Below are 16,079 nucleotides of genomic sequence, written 5' to 3' on the forward strand. Positions count from 1 at the left end.
CATGCACACATAATAACCAATCTGCACGACAAATTCTAAAACATACAAATAAATGAGATCGACTTGTCTATAAAAACAATAAAAATCAGTTACCAGTGACTGCAAACAAGCCACAGTGTTTGCACTAATCTATAAAATTTACTATTCTGTAACAACAAATACATTGTCAACCTAACATTTTCTACACTAATTGATATCAATAACCAGGCTAAGACTCATGCTTGTCGATCAAACAATCAAGTATCTCCCTAATCATGTCCACTATCGGTTTGAATTGTTGTTACTGCCGACAGTTGACTGAACCACACTGTGCAGGTCAGACAGTAGTAACGAGTCATCAACAGATTCTGGACTTCCAACCATTTCCTAACCTACAAATGCAAACGCTCAACTAACAATATGCAAGCCCCACTTTTTTCACAGCCCTCCACTTTGCACACAAAGAGCAAAGAGATACAATATCATCACTCTCCGCTCGTCTTGTGCACATGAGAGGCTGTGAAGAAAGATAAAGAAGCCACTAGACAGACATGCTATAAATTAAATTCATGGACAAACAAGCAATTTAACCCACCCACCCGACTTCACAATTGACTTCACTAACTGAAAATATATTTGCAAATTATACTCCTTCAACCCACTGACGTTTCCTAATCAATTTCAGTAAAGTTGTCCTGTTTTTCCCAAGATCATCAGTGTTATTAATATTTCCCATCTCACCAGATGATATTATCTCTCATTGGTATAAATGATCGGCAACATCATCTGCATCCAATTTTGCTACCAGTAAATGTCACTGTTTTCTGATAAGATCCTCTGCCAACTTTTGTCTGCCACATCCTAAAACGACCTTAAATTGAGCAACAGACACAACAACAATCTAAATGCCAAATAATTAATAAGCAAATGAACAGAGACAAACAGACAGACAAACAGACGGACAGACAAACAGACAAACATAAAAACAACAAAGATTGCCAACCTAACATATACATATCTGTGTTTCACTGGTTAGAGATATTATAATTGTTGAAAAATATTTTGTGGAAGAACACATACCATGCAGCCAAATTTTGCAACTGTTGCTTCATTCTGACTTTCCATCACTGCTTTGACTGCAACATCGTCATCCTTGAAACCAATCCAGTGACTTGATGGCCGACTTTCACTACCATATTGTTGCAAGGTGATGACTGCCCGATTTCACCGATTCCCTCCAACCTCTGAAGGATCTTTGCAACTGTTTGTTTGATATAGACAATGTTTGTTTCATTTCATTTACAACAGTATCCGTATCTATAGAGTGTATAAAAGCATTAATCAACGGTACAGTGTAGTATAATTATTTTGTTAATATTAATTACAATTTCTAAATATTCTACATATTATCTATTGCAAGGCTAAAACCTACTGGATATATAACTTTACAGGTCACACTGTGTAATTTATAAAAACTAATTGTATATGAATATTTTTATAAGTCAGTGCATTCTCTTTATTATTCCTAAATTAGAAGTAATGTTCAACATACAGCTGCCAAACTGCATGCGTATACAACAATTCAATTTAAATTAATTAATTAAGTAAACCAGATTTAAAAATAAAAATAAAGCAACAACAGTCATCATCATTTGTTTTGAAGACAATTAACATTCCAAAATTTGTGTTTCAAGCAGACAATTACGTATTATAGTATAGCAAGCTTTCTCATTGTTAGTATTAACAACACACACGTCTATGTATGGCTATAGAAAGCCTTTACTAACACATCAATCAATGTCTAATGTCTTCATTCTGTTGACTGTGTTTACAGTTACGTATACATAGAGAGTGTCGTTATGCCCCTCCATAATGGGCAAGTGGGGTCTTTACCCCCATCTGGGTGCCCACCAACCCGGCAGGTGAGCCCAGCAGGGTACATGTTTCCGTGTAGTCCATACGGCGATCAATGACTAGCCAATTCGATATAGATTGCAGGCATTACGGTGACCGTGTACTCGATACAGCACGCCTAGTGGATATCAACGACCACCAGGAAAGCACTGGACGTCATCGTCAACGGACCGTTCACCAGACCACAGAAACTCCCCAACGACTGAAACGAGTCATAGTCTCATGGATAAAGCTAGAGAAACATGAGAAAGAAAGACAGACAAGTTTCACAATTTACTGTCGTCACTGGGGTTTGAACCCCCAAACCATGGAGTGGTAGCCATTGTCGCTAACCACTAAGCCACGGCGGTGACAAAGAGAGAATTTATATCATCATGCAGTATGTATTTGTTATTATTATTTCACAACTTGAAACTGTATATATAGTTTTTGCAATAATTGCAATTATTGTAATATGCATCACCTTTTTGGTTCTGAACACCTTCGGTGTACCAGCCTCCTGATTCTAATCTATACATAACACTGGTCAGTAAATGTTTGAAAATTTTTATAACATTGCATCCACGTTACCATTTTGTGTCTCAACTCTTCTATGCTTGCTTTCACACAGAGCTGCTTTCACACAGAGCTGCCTTCTCCAAAGCTGCTTTCTAATACCGATTAACAGCAATTTGTGTAATAATTCTGGCATATATGGCAACAACAACAATCTTACCATGGAGTGTTCCTACTGCTTTCCTGTTACTTGTTGTTCTTTCTGCACATGGCTCTATATATTAGCAAACATCCATAAATTTGCGATATAGAAATATTGCATGTACACGTCTATAGTCTAGACAATGCAGCATGTACTGATCAGCTCCAAGATGTTTGTAAGCCATCACGTATTGCGAGTCTCCTCTCATTGTGTGAGACCATTTTGGTTGCCCTCTTTCTCTTTTTCTTCTCTACCGATATTGTACTAGTAGCCTCGTTTACACTGGCTGTTGCTATATAGACAGGTACATGCTATTATTACTACACTTGGCAACTAGCTAGACATATAGGTAGTGTACACACGTAAGTATAAACACGCACACACACACACACACACACACACACACACACACACACACACACACACACACACACACACACACACACACACACACACACATGTGCAGACCATCATGCAGTGTCACACACATTAAATTTACAGCGTCATGTGACATGTTAATTGATTAAGATAGATGCAACTACTGTCATCATGTTCATCCCGACTGGATGTCATCCAAAGTCACGCTTTCGCCGCAAAATCAACTTGACAACAAACATTAGTTACACCGTCCACGCACTTTTAGTTAGATACACTGTACTTGTTTGTCTGGCTACAGGCATGCATGTCGATTGCGGTCACCGTATACAGTTTTTGTAAGCTAGCTAGATGCATGTGGCGTGGGGACAGCGAGATTCTAGCTCACAACAAACTAGGTAATACAAGAGTCTGCATGCTTTCAAGACAGATCAAATGTCGAATCTATAGGTTTACGGGCCTCTAGAGTCCATGTATACCAAAACATAATCAGCTCCATCTGAAGTCTGGAAAGAAGTTATTAAGAATCTCATTTGAATCACACAGAAGTGAACAAAATCGTTGAATGTAATAAATGGTCAAACTACAAGTAACTGGCACAGTAACTTCTTAGACAAAACCAGTCCTCTAATGTGTGAAATCAATAAAAACAAATTTGTGCATCTGTCTGTCTGTGTGTCTGTTTGTGTGTCTATTCGTCCGTCTGGCTTGTTTGTCTGTGTATTTGGCTGTGTGTCTGTCCATCCATCTATGCATCCAATGGTTGATCCAGGATTCTCACAAGAGACAGACGTGGACTGTCAGGTTCGGTAAGGACGTCATCAGTTAGTCACGTGTCCATCTTCAACATTTTCGCAGCTGGCCCTCTAGGATTATAACTATTTCAAATATTTCTGACAAGCTCCTGATCAGCAGCCCTCTGCTTAGGAGGACGTTTAGGCCAGTACATCTTTAAGTTTAGTCAATGACTTCTCTCCAATAACATGGTCGCCCCTCCTGTGGAAAGTTTGTGCAACGTTCGTAGAACTAGCCAGACCTTACCCGCTTTCACTTTGGAGGCTCTGGCTACGTGAGACTACCGAAGACCACTAGTCCAAGACAAGCTCGTGTGCTTTGTGCCAAACTGGTGTGCTAAATTTCTAGAGCTCAAGTTCATTCATGAAACACAAGTGCACGTTAGTTTAAATGATACGTGGGAGTCGATGAAAAAGAACACGAACACAAGCTGTACAGTACTAGTAGTCCCCGACGTGCATGTACTCTGCACGAGATACAGGCGTGCACCTCTCCCTATATCCGCCACTGGCATCTATCTGTCTGCCTGTCCGTCCATCTCTCTATCCGTCTGTCTTCCTGTCTCTATTGTTGCCCTCAAGACAAGCAATCAAAAACTGTACACAAATAACAGCAAACAGACTACACGACACGCACACAACATTTACCAACAACTCACTCTATAACAATAACACAACAACCAATAAAACTACCAAATTCGAACGCATCATGAGAGAAAGAGAAGAGTGTCATGTGTGAGCATAACGTCTGTTAATAAGATGTAAGTCGACGTAATTACCTTCCATAATTCAAGTCCAAGGTCAACAAGAGGAGTAGTCACGTTCAGTGAAATCCTCGTTCTACTCCATTAGGCATCGACAGTCTCTGCAGTCGACCGGAAAAGCAAGCTCGATCGTGTTGTTTTTGTTGTGCACGTCTACGTATCGAATCAAAGTAAAACAACAACGTCGTTGGCGACTTTCTTCTTTGAACTTGATAGTGAAGATATCCACAGTTCGTTTGACATCGTTTGGCAATAGAGTTGAGAGCATCCGATCGAAGACCATCCCACAAACGATTCGCGCCCGTCTAGCTGTACAATAAGATCCTCGAATTGGTCTTTGCTGTTGGGCTGATGGTCAGTCACAAGAACCGTTGAAAAATTGCCGGTTGAATCAACAAGCTACACAACACATATATTAACTTATTGGCGAGCGAAGCGAGCCTCTCTCTTGTCATGTCAATTGAGCTCGAGATATATATATATATATATATATATATATATATATATATATATATATATATATATATATATATATATACGTACATCAACACTTGTCATATGGATTTACGGCAAAACAGAAAGACAAATCAACAAAACGACGATGCCAGATGAATGCAATTTTGACTCCGTAACATATGCGCGAAAAATTGAAGCAAGGGACCTCTTTTGAGGGGTCGACTCAATTGTAATTTCTTGGCGAGAAGAGTCAAACGACTCACGATTTTGCTCCCTTACGCGACTAAAGAGGAAAGGAGACTGATTTGTGACAAACGGAATGAAAAGGAAAAGCTAAAAGAAGAGAAAAGTCTGTTTTTGAGTTTCCGCGCGTTACTTTGATAGAAATTATTGCTACGCAACCATTGTCACGTGACTATGCGATCATTGTTAGGCGACTATCTCAGTAAACGAGTGAGACGACTGAAGCGTGAACGAAGAATTGAAGACAACTATAGTGTTTTGCGTTCAATTATCTGAACTCAGCGTTCAGTTACCCGATTCAGGCAAGCAATTATCCGAATTGGGCGTTCAGTTATCAAGCCTGTAGGCTTGGGGGGTGCACTGGGTGCACGTGCTCCCTCCCAGGACCCGTTCACGGAAGAAGTCCGGGTAGTAGGCAAAAGGACTCCGAGGAATGTGTCGGAACTCCAAAGTACATGTCAGATATTTGGCTATCCTGTTTGCTACCTGGTAACTTGGAGAAGTGTGTGTTCGTCACAGTGACACTAGATGGGACGGTCTCAGGAAAAAGATAGAAAAAGGAGGCAAGCAGCGGCTACTTGTCAACGGCTGGACGGTTTTCTAGTTCCGAAAAGGGCACGTGATCAACTTGTGACTCCTGATCCAGATTTTACACAACTGGTTTCAGTAGACGATCAACTAACACCGACTTCCAGTGAATGCTGTAGTGGTAGTGTAGAAAGAGTATTGTCGTCCTTTACCGCCACGTATGTCGAGCCTTTGCGCAACACATGCTGCGAAGTTCACGACAACGAGGCTCAGCGTGCAGGCGTCGCAGGAGATCAGCGTGCACGCGTCGCAGGCGGCAATCAGCAATGCCATCATGCTAATACTTCTAATCATGATTTAGTGGATGATATTGGCAAATTGTTTTTCAAAGCCAAGTCTTGTGTCGATTTCTGCAACTCCATGCAGGCTCAGGGTGCTGCGGAGAAGTATAACCTACCGACAAATCACAGAAAGCCTCGTGCCGACCAAGTTTTTCCTCCGACATGTATCGGTGGCCGCAACCAAGCTTTTCGTCCTGTTTGGCTATCAGAACACCCGTGGATGGTTTACAGCGAGCAAGTGGATGGTGTCTTTTGCATTGCTTGTGGAATTTTCGTTGCTAAAGTGTCCAAGGGGAAGTTTGTATGCAAGCCTTTTCGTGATTGGAACAAGAAAGGAGAAAAAGCAAAGGAGCACGAGCAGTGCTTATACCATCATCAAGCCATCGAGCAAGCTGATGACTTCGAGCGAACCTTGGAGAATCCAGATACTACCATTACTGCACGTCGGACACCCGCAGGGCGGCCGATGTCGCGCGTAATCGTGCTGTCCTGAAGTCCATTGCTTCTGCTGTGTTGTACTGCGCCAGACAGTGCATTGCTTTACGTGGAGACGCAGAGACTGTGGAATCACCTGAAAATCCAGGTAATTTTCTTTCTCTGCTGCGGCTTCTGGCAGTGCACGATGAAGAGTTAAGAAGACACCTGGAAATTCCTGCAATGCGATGTGCAACTTATCTTTCTCCTCAAACACAAAATGAGCCGATTAAAGTCATGGGAAACCACATCCTCTTACAGAAAATAATAGGTGATTTGACAGCTGCGCCCTATTACGCCATCCTTGCCGACGAGGTAACTTCGCATAACGTTGAGCATCTTGCCGTCCGCGCCAGGTTTGTTGACAGAAGTACTAAAGAGGTCAGAGAAGAGTTTTCAACGTTTTTGAAGTTGGACAGAATTACTGGGGAGCGGATTGCAGATGGTATCTTTGGCTTTCTGGAAGAGAATAACATACCACTCGCTACTATGCGTGGTCAGGGCCACGACGGCGCAAGCTACATGTCTTCAGATCGAGTGGGTGTCCAAGCCAGGATTAGACATAAAGCTCCTTTAGCCACCTACGTACACTGCAGTGGCCACTGCCTTAACCTTGTGATAAGCAAGTCATGTGCTCTTCCCGAAGTACGTAATGTGATCGATTGCGTTAAAAAACGCAGCCGTTTCTTTCTCGATAGTCCAAAGAGAAGTGGTGTTCTAGAGATTATCATCGACCACATCGTGGTCAATGAAGAGAGGAGGAAACCACCGATCGATCTGTGCAAGACGCGATGGGCTGAGCGGCATTCGGCTTATCGGCACTTCTACCAAGGGTATGTATTTGTGGTTGAAGCTCTAGAGATGATAGCTTTCCGCTATCACTTGGATAAATATGGGACTTCGTATGCTGACTGGGACTATGCAGGCCGCAATGAAGCACAGCAGATTCTGCCCAGTGTTACTTTCTTTCAGTTTGTTGTTGTGTTTGTGACGATATATCAGTACTTATCACACCTTTCGGGCATTACCGTGAAGCTGCAGCGCATAACATGATATCTGAAATTGTGAGGACCCACGACAGCGAGCGCGCAAACGTTGAAAGCAGCTTTTCTCAAATCTACAAAGTTAGTTCAGACATGGCAAAAAAGGTTGGAAGTACAATTGCAATGCCTCGCATTGCAACAAGGTAACAAAATCGCAGCAATATTCCAGCTGCTTCTGTTCGAGAGTATTTCCAGAAAAATGTTGCAATTCCCTTTCTTGATCATATTATTATTAGCATCAACCGGCAGTTCTCAAAGTCGGCAGTCACAGCCATTTCCTTACTTGGTCTCGTACCGAGTATCATATGTTCGCAAGATGTCAACCCGGAGGAGGCGCTGATCAAGTACAGAGATGATCTGCCATCGCCTGAATTGATGGACGCGAAACTCAGGCGCTGGAGGAACAGGTATATGGCGATGCCCCCTGAGAAGAGACCGTGCTCACCAGCAAAAGCCATCAAAGAATGTGACGCCACTGACTTCCCAAACATCTCAGATCTTTTGACCATCGCCTGTACCATGCCTGTCACCTCGTGTGAATGTGAGAGAAGCGCCAGTGCTTTACGACGCCTAGACAACTATATGCGCGCATCCATGGGTAAGGACAGATTGTCTCACCTTGCTCTCCTTCACATCCACTACGATGTACCAATAGATCTCGACGACGTAGTCGATTATTATGCTCGCCTTCACCCTCGCAGACTCGAACTCGACTCGGTACTGTTACACTAATGTTTTCTGCTAACTCTAAGTCTTACATATACAATTATGAATACAGATACGTATTATTAGATAATGCCCGCGCAATTGCAAATACAATTATGTGAACCAAGTATACAAACGCAATTTAACCATGTTTCCAAAGTGGTGAATCCACAAAAAAACTTTAGCGCAGTGCGATTACATTTAATTAAAACCACATAGACTTTGTTGGCAAATGCACCCCCACTCCTGCGACCAGCCTACGGGCCTGCTGTAAAAGATACTTCGAAGCAGCCACGGCTTGGCATGCTAGCAAACTAGATGCTGGAAACAAAAAAAGAACATCTCTGAGGTATTAATGTAGAGCAGAGTTTCATAAACTGCTGTTCATCTGATAGTGGCTTAATTGTAGCATGCAGCTAGCCATAGTGTCGTATACACGTATAGATTGAATCATGCATGGTTACATTTAGGCATGAGAAAAGTATGACAGTTCTACATTGTGACAAATAGCTAGTTTTTGACGACATTCAAATACAGTTTACAGCAGTTTCCTTGAGTCGTCGAGCCATTTCTCCTCGTCCGACGTCCTTCAAAATTGTGCAAAACTTCCGAAACAATTTTGGATCTTGTCTGAGTAGACATAAAACAAGCTTGTCGACGTTCCTTTCACTCAGCGGTATTTCGCAGCACGATCATGTTTGAAAATCGTTCAAGGAAATTAGGCTAGAGCCGAGCAAACGGCAAAGCAGCTCTTGGTCTACAATCAAGTCGTCGACTACATATGAATAATGAGTGACAAGAGATTGCCAAGGATCGTGATCGACAAACGAATGATACATCACTCGGTCTTGATCAACATAACTGAAGTAAACGTACGGGAACTTGTATACGTACGGGAACTTGTACGGGACCTTGTAAACGTACGGGAATTTGAAAACGTACGAAAACTTGTGCACAATATAAAATCATTCGGCTACTAGTAAATGCTCGGTTAGCATTGTGTTTGGCGAGCGGTGGTGTTCTGTCTTCACCTATTCGCGTAACAATGGTTGCGCTACGTAGCAATAGTATTTGTCAAACAAACGCGGGAACTCAGGAAACAGACTTTCGGTTGCTCTTCTATAGTATTTTTCTTTCAATTATCCGAATCCGGTGTTTAATTTTCTGAACTCGGCGTTCAATTATCCGATTCAGGCGTTCCACTATTCGTTGCTTACGGCTGTTGTGCAATATCATGGAAAACTGAATAACTTACACAGTCTGTGGTTGGGCAGCTGCTAAAATATCTTCATTCATCGGCTGACTAGACGCAATAATTTGTAATTAATCTTGACTTTAGCGTAAATTTTTAGCGTGTGTTGTAGGATAATTTCCTTTGCACTAATCTTGGTGTCCCACGTTTTCGCGGAGGTTTAGCTAAGCTGTTGTGAGCGAACTAAATCTACATATCTAGGAAGCCTACAACAACGCCTTGCTCCGTCAATCGTGGTGTAATCCGCATACTTTGTAAATCGCGTCTCTTGCGTGAGCCTATATGAAAGGGATTTTGTAAAAGTCACGAGACTTGGCGAGTAGCGTACTCTAAACGTTTAGGGCTGAACCGACTTTCGGTCTGGGGACTACGTCTGTCACGCTACAGAAATGTGCCACGCCTCGTTAGTGTGGCCCAATCGTGAAGCATTACTTCCTTTATGTCGTACGTGGCAACCAGAGACAATGGACGAACGGCCACTCGTACGCGCGAAACTTTCACGAGAGAGTTCTATTACCAGAACGGTGTAATTTATGTTTGCCATTGTTAGGACCTGTCGGAAATTATCAACAGAATTCACCTGTCTGCAACTGCTGACCCAAAATATCGTTTTCTTGGTTTTACGATATTTTTTACGGGAATCTAATAATATCATTACGTAACCGGGAGAGATTCTATGTCCCGTATACAATGACTTTACTTACGACTACAGACTATTTACGGACTCTGTGGTCACGCGAAACGACAGTCGCTATGTAGGACTTTAAATATATTTTACAGGTTGCACGTCTAGAAAGAAAATAGCGTGTATATTCGTAATTCTTCGCGACAATTACTCCTCCTAGCGTACGTACGTACGTGGTGTTCAGGACTTTGAAGGCTCATAGCTGTAGAAGCGACGGTGTAAACACGGCTTCGACTAGTAAATGCTCGGTTAGCATTGTGTTGGGCGAGCGATGGTGTCTTTACCTATTCGTGTAACAACGGTTGCGTTACGTAGCAATAGTTTCTGTCAAACGACCGCGGGAACTCAGGAAACAGACTTTTCAGTTGTTCTTCTATAGTATTTTGCGCTAAATTTACGCACGCACGCACGCACGCACGCACGCACACACACACACACACACACACACACACACACAGCTCTCTTTTATGCCAAGGCCAAGTTCTTTCGGGAAAAGCTAACTGCCATGCACAAGTGTCCTTCAAAGTTTTGGAATACCATCAATCAAATTTCGGGGCACAATAGAGTTTCTTCTGTTCAGTTACCACCCGTAGCAGCTCTTGGCAGACAATTTAGTTCAGTTGTCGGGACAATTGAGACTGCTGAATTTGATAGCTCTCAGTCGCAGAAGCAATTCCAAGGATCTACTAATCTCTCTTATTTCTTGACTATTAATGAGCTGGAGGTTCACAATCTACTATCAAAACTTGATGTAAACAAAGCAAGTGGCTGGGATGAAGTAGAAGCAAAGTATCTCAAAATTGGTGCAGCTGCCATTGCTCCCTCTCTTACGGCACTCTTCGATACCTCGCTGGCTGCTAGTGAACTTCCTGAAGATTGGAAATGCGCCAAAATTACTCCCATCTTTAAATCGGGTGCCCGAAATGATCCAAAGAACTATCGGCCTATTTCTCTTTTGCCAATTGTCTCCAAACTTTTGGAACAGTCTGTCTTTAACACTTTAAGTCGGCATTTGGAAGCGAACTCGCTTTTACCAGAGTGTCAATATGGTTATCGAAAAGGTCGATCGACCCAGGATGCCGTCAGTATACTAGCGGATGACCTACTCGAAGCAAAAGATAATCGTCGTTGTTCGGGAGTCGTGCTCCTTGATGTTCAAAAAGCATTTGACACGGTGAATCATTGTCTACTTCTTCGTAAGCTGTCTCTTGGCGGAGTCGATGGCAGTGCTCATCGCTGGTTTTCTGACTATCTTACCGGCGGCCGACAATTTGTGAAAGTTGGAGATGATATCTCTCTAAAAGTCCCTGTTGTACGAGGTGTTCCACAAGGTTCTAAGCTTGGACCATCATTATTCAATTATTATACCGGGGATCTGCCCTCCGCTGTCACAAAGTCTTCTCTTATTCTATTTGCGGACGATTCGTGCCTTTATACAAGCGGGAAATCATTTAATGAAGTGACTTATAACTTGCAGTTCGATCTCAATTCTCTATCCGACTGGTACCAACACAACACGATGTCATTGAATGAAAAAAAGTCTGAGTTGTTGCTATTTAAAAAATTTCGCGACAGTTCGATGCTGTCTAACTACTCCGTCACGATTTGTGAAACTTCCCTCAAACAAACAGACTCGGCAAGATATCTAGGTGTTATATTTGATAAAAGTCTAAACTGGCGCCCGCAGCTCGACGCAGTTGTTAGGAAAAGTGGGAGGAAGATTGGCATTTTATATCGTTGTCATCATCTCCTCGACCATCACTCTCGACTAGCTATAGTGAAATCAGTGATTCGGCCTGATCTAGATTATTGCGCTGTTGTATGGAATAATGGCACTGCGGGCATAGCGAAGCGGATTCAGAGAATTGAAAAAAGGTTTTTGAGAGTACTCTCTGGCCTGAAACTAAGGGAATCTACTGGCAATATGTCTTCTGTCTTCTCCAAATTTGGTCTCCAATCACATCAGGCCAGACACTCTTTCTACCTAGGTACACTCGCTCACCGGTGTCTACATTCTCTAGCTCCTAATATTGTCAACTTCCTGTATCACACACTTGAAAATCATCAATATCACACTCGCCTTACTCAATCAGGACTACATATGCCTAATCCAAACACTGAAGCACTTCGGCAGTCTTCATTTTATCGTGCTCAAAAGTTCTGGAATTCTCTTTCATGTAGATTAAGAATAGTCTCTAAAGTCTCTGACTTTAAGCAGTGTCTACGGAAGTTCTGTTACACTGTAGATGATATTTAGATCCATGTGTTCTAAAATACTAGATAGTGTTTCACTTAGACTGTATAGTATGTATGTTAGCATAAATATTGATGTATGTATGCTTGGTACGGTACCCGGAAGATCGACCGCTGAGTTGAGGGTTTTCCATAGTAAAAGAAATACAAATACAAATACAAATACAAATACAAATACAAATACAAATACAAATACAAATACAAATACCAACACGGTAGCATTGGTATGTAGGTTTAAGTTTGAGTTCAATTCTTCTGTAAGAGTGGGTATTGGTATCAACCGTTTATGCTACAAAGCTGATTTCTATACAAAATCTCTGCGCTTGCAGCGGAGCAGGTCCATGCATGACTACTCAAATTTGTCATTGCAGTGCATGACCTGGTCTTCTCTCGAGGGACCGACCCCCGCATAAATTTCTCGATGACGCGAACGCTACACCTTCCAGTTCATTCGAACACACGCCCACACCAGCCCCGTGTAGACGCTTGTACGGGTCGTCGCCCTCGGAGTCCGCAACGCTTTCTGCAATCGAAGACTTTACGCTAGCCGATTGAAGCCGCGCTCTTCTACCGCTAGCTAATTCTGATTGCATTTGCACCGAATCCAACCTACACGTTTTCTGTACCGAGCGCTACACGGAGAGTGTGTCGATTTCTAGCCTCACTGTCCACATTACCAGTAATTTGCATACATTGTACTGTACATCTGCTCGCGTACAGCGTTACCACCGCGCATATCTCTATGCTATCTATCTATTAATAGCGTAAACAAAGCTACGTAGCTCTCTCTATCTATGCACGATTCAATTGCTTCCTCTCTAGGACTTTGGGAAGAAGGGCGTCGCTACATGCATGGACCTTCAAAATTGAGGAGGCCAGGTGATATGGTTTAACTTTTATGAAACGTTGTGTCTGCATGTGTCATCTAAGAGGCCGCACCTACTAATGTTAGGGAGACCGTGGATTTCCCAGGTCCATTGCATAGCGACGCCACTGTTGCAAATTTAATCAGCAAGGCGTCAAGAAGGGCAAGGCCTGCGGAACTGGATCTGTCGCTTCTATAGTTGTCAGGGAAATGTCCCTTTCCCTATAGTTATAGATAACGAGACCACTAGTTCTAATTCTAGATCACAGTACCTAGCACTCTCTCGACGCAGTGCTGCCACGCCCATCACTTGATTTTCATCATCCTTGCCCGTCAAACTCTGCAAGGTTGTCGCCAACAAACGAGCTAAGAAAATTAGAGACCAACGACCACAAGAGATACAAAACATTGCAGACACAATTTACAGACTGAGACACTTCCGGCATCGACGCGTCGAATGACCACGCCTATCAATCTTGTAAAATGTGATGTAGCTACCTATGACTTCTGTGACACTGCACCGTGTCGGCGGATGCAGCGACTTGTGACACGCACGATCTGACGCGGTGACAGGAATTGCACTAGACCAAGAGACAGATGATGAGAAGACATCGTGCACAGTATACACCTTACACTGACATGCCCAGGCGCTAGTCGACATTCTCCATTATCTCTAGATAACGCAACCCGTAAATGCGAGTACCAAATCAGCTTGTACTGTATAGTTAGGTAGGTAACTACACAGTCACATAGTTTAATCTAAAATGCTCACGGGGAACGCAACGTGCACGCGTCCTAATTACCTCAGTCTAGATGAGTATCCGTCAACATTGTTGTACCTCATATCGCCTACGCAGCGCAGCAAACGTCGAGCATACGGTGGTGTGAAAACACCCATTGATCCAACGACCGAGCTAAACGTGTCTACGTGTCGTCATTGTTGGGAGTTTTCGTGGTTTCGACTCACGCTATAAAGCTCACAGCTAGGAGTCAGTGTGATCATTGCCGTTTTCAGGAATCGCAGCAAATTGTTCGTGTTTGATCATGAATGTGTGGTATCACTTCGCTCTCGGCTTTCTCCTGGTATCTGGTCTAGGCTTCGTCGAAAACGTATCGGCGGGAAAGTAAACTATACATTGTCGGCTGACATTCTATACATCATTTTCATTGATGTGTTTCGTTGCTGCTATAGCTACGCGCAGTGCTTTAATGTAGTATCGAGAACAACACAAAAGGTTACGTCTGATTTACGGTATGGCACGTGCAATTTAATGACTTGCTGAATCTTTTAGTTTGTCGTAAGTCTCACTCGTTTGATACTCTAGGTTTGTGGCTAAGACTTTTTATGAAAAGGGAACGCCTTTGGGCGAACCATTTGCTATCTCTGATTCAATGCAAGTTCTCAATTCTACCGAATTGTGAGCATTAGAATTTTGATGTCATTTTTACTTTGCGTGTTTCTACTGTACACTCTCGTTGTCGTCTTAATTAATGTTGTCTTGCACGTGTTTCCCTAATTTGTCGTTTGATGGAGTAGTGTTTTAGTGTGGTGTTGGCGGGTTTGTTTTAGTGTAAGATATGATAGTAGCTAGTCTACAGGTCGGTGACTACGTTCACTGAAATCTAGGTATTCCATTAATTACTAATTAATGTATTGTCTCTGCATTTCATACAGATCTTGCCAATAGCTAATCGATACAAATTTGTGGCTTTTCGAGATTAAATTCGTATTAAAGGGAATTTTTGTATCCTTGCATGCAGAATAGCTTCCATACAAGAAGTCGTTAGTGCGATGGACTATAATCCCGGATGTTCTCCACTCCAGTGGCTCTTTCGTAGACCCGGCCTACTGCAACCACTCTAGCACGATGATTCAAAGCGTTATCTCGAGTAGGTCTTTTACGCAATTTACTTAACTAACATTCATATAATTAGTATTTAGTTTGTCTGCGATATTTACGCGCTATACTTGTAGTGTTCCTTGCTGTCTGTCGATACATATATTTTCAAACACTGAACTATTAAACATCAACTGCAAATCACTATTATAGTGTGTAAAGTAAAGTCCAACTATGCACAGCAATTACAAGCTCTTAAAGTCTTCAAACTACAGCTGTACGCACCTGTCTGTCAAATATTTGCTTGTTGTATCTTCTAGAGTGTAAATCAATCAAATTATTGATTTACACTCGCCAAGCAAACGTTGTTCTTGGCGAGTGTAAATCAATAAAACAATGTCTGTCCGTCTGTTTGTCTGTCTGTCTGTCCGTCTGTCTGTTTGCTTATAGTCTTTCTCCATTTGTTCTAAAATGTACATTTCAACGGTTTGGGTTCATTAGCTAAAAGAATAACGAACAATTGATTTCTGTGCAGGCACGGCAAATATGGGAAAGAAGGCTATGCCGTAAACACAGTTTGTGAGTACCATTTCATTGTCAAGTCTGTTGGCGTTTTAAAATTTCGCACAATTCATCTGGATCAACCAATATCGACCAATTTTGATGATTTTGAATCATCCGATGAATGCAAGCGAGCAGCTCATCCCGAGCGAAGAGACCGCGACTACATTGAACTTAACGTTGAGTTTGCTAATGGGCAATCGAACGTTTTCTGTGGGCGACCAAATCGACACATATATCGTGTAATAGAAAGCAAGAATTTGCCTGAAGTAAACGGTCAACGAGAACTAGTCATCACTTTTTGGTCAGATG

The 16,079-nt window shown here is 42.4% G+C and overlaps 2 long non-coding RNA genes across 6 annotated transcripts; both read right to left on the bottom strand.

Annotated features, from left to right (window-relative positions):
* Positions 1-47: 47 nt before the first annotated feature.
* Positions 48-2,640, bottom strand: LOC134183787 (uncharacterized). 5 transcript variants are annotated; one of them, XR_009970574.1, is made up of 6 exons: positions 2,609-2,626; positions 2,464-2,543; positions 2,357-2,403; positions 1,060-1,296; positions 579-840; positions 49-520 (listed from the first exon to the last, which is right to left on the bottom strand). It is a non-coding gene; the product is annotated as an uncharacterized LOC134183787 (long non-coding RNA). The 5 variants fall into 5 exon arrangements; XR_009970576.1 differs by having other exon boundaries at positions 54-371; XR_009970573.1 differs by having other exon boundaries at positions 88-146; positions 205-840; positions 2,609-2,640.
* A 114-nt stretch (positions 2,641-2,754) lies between these two features.
* LOC134183788 (uncharacterized) lies at positions 2,755-4,811 on the bottom strand. Its single transcript, XR_009970577.1, has 3 exons — positions 4,733-4,811; positions 4,539-4,676; positions 2,755-2,882 (listed from the first exon to the last, which is right to left on the bottom strand). It is a non-coding gene; the product is annotated as an uncharacterized LOC134183788 (long non-coding RNA).
* Between the last annotated feature and the right edge of the window lie 11,268 nt (positions 4,812-16,079).

The sequence above is a fragment of the Corticium candelabrum genome, chromosome 8, assembly GCF_963422355.1.
Source record: "Corticium candelabrum chromosome 8, ooCorCand1.1, whole genome shotgun sequence".
Taxonomy (NCBI): domain Eukaryota; kingdom Metazoa; phylum Porifera; class Homoscleromorpha; order Homosclerophorida; family Plakinidae; genus Corticium; species Corticium candelabrum.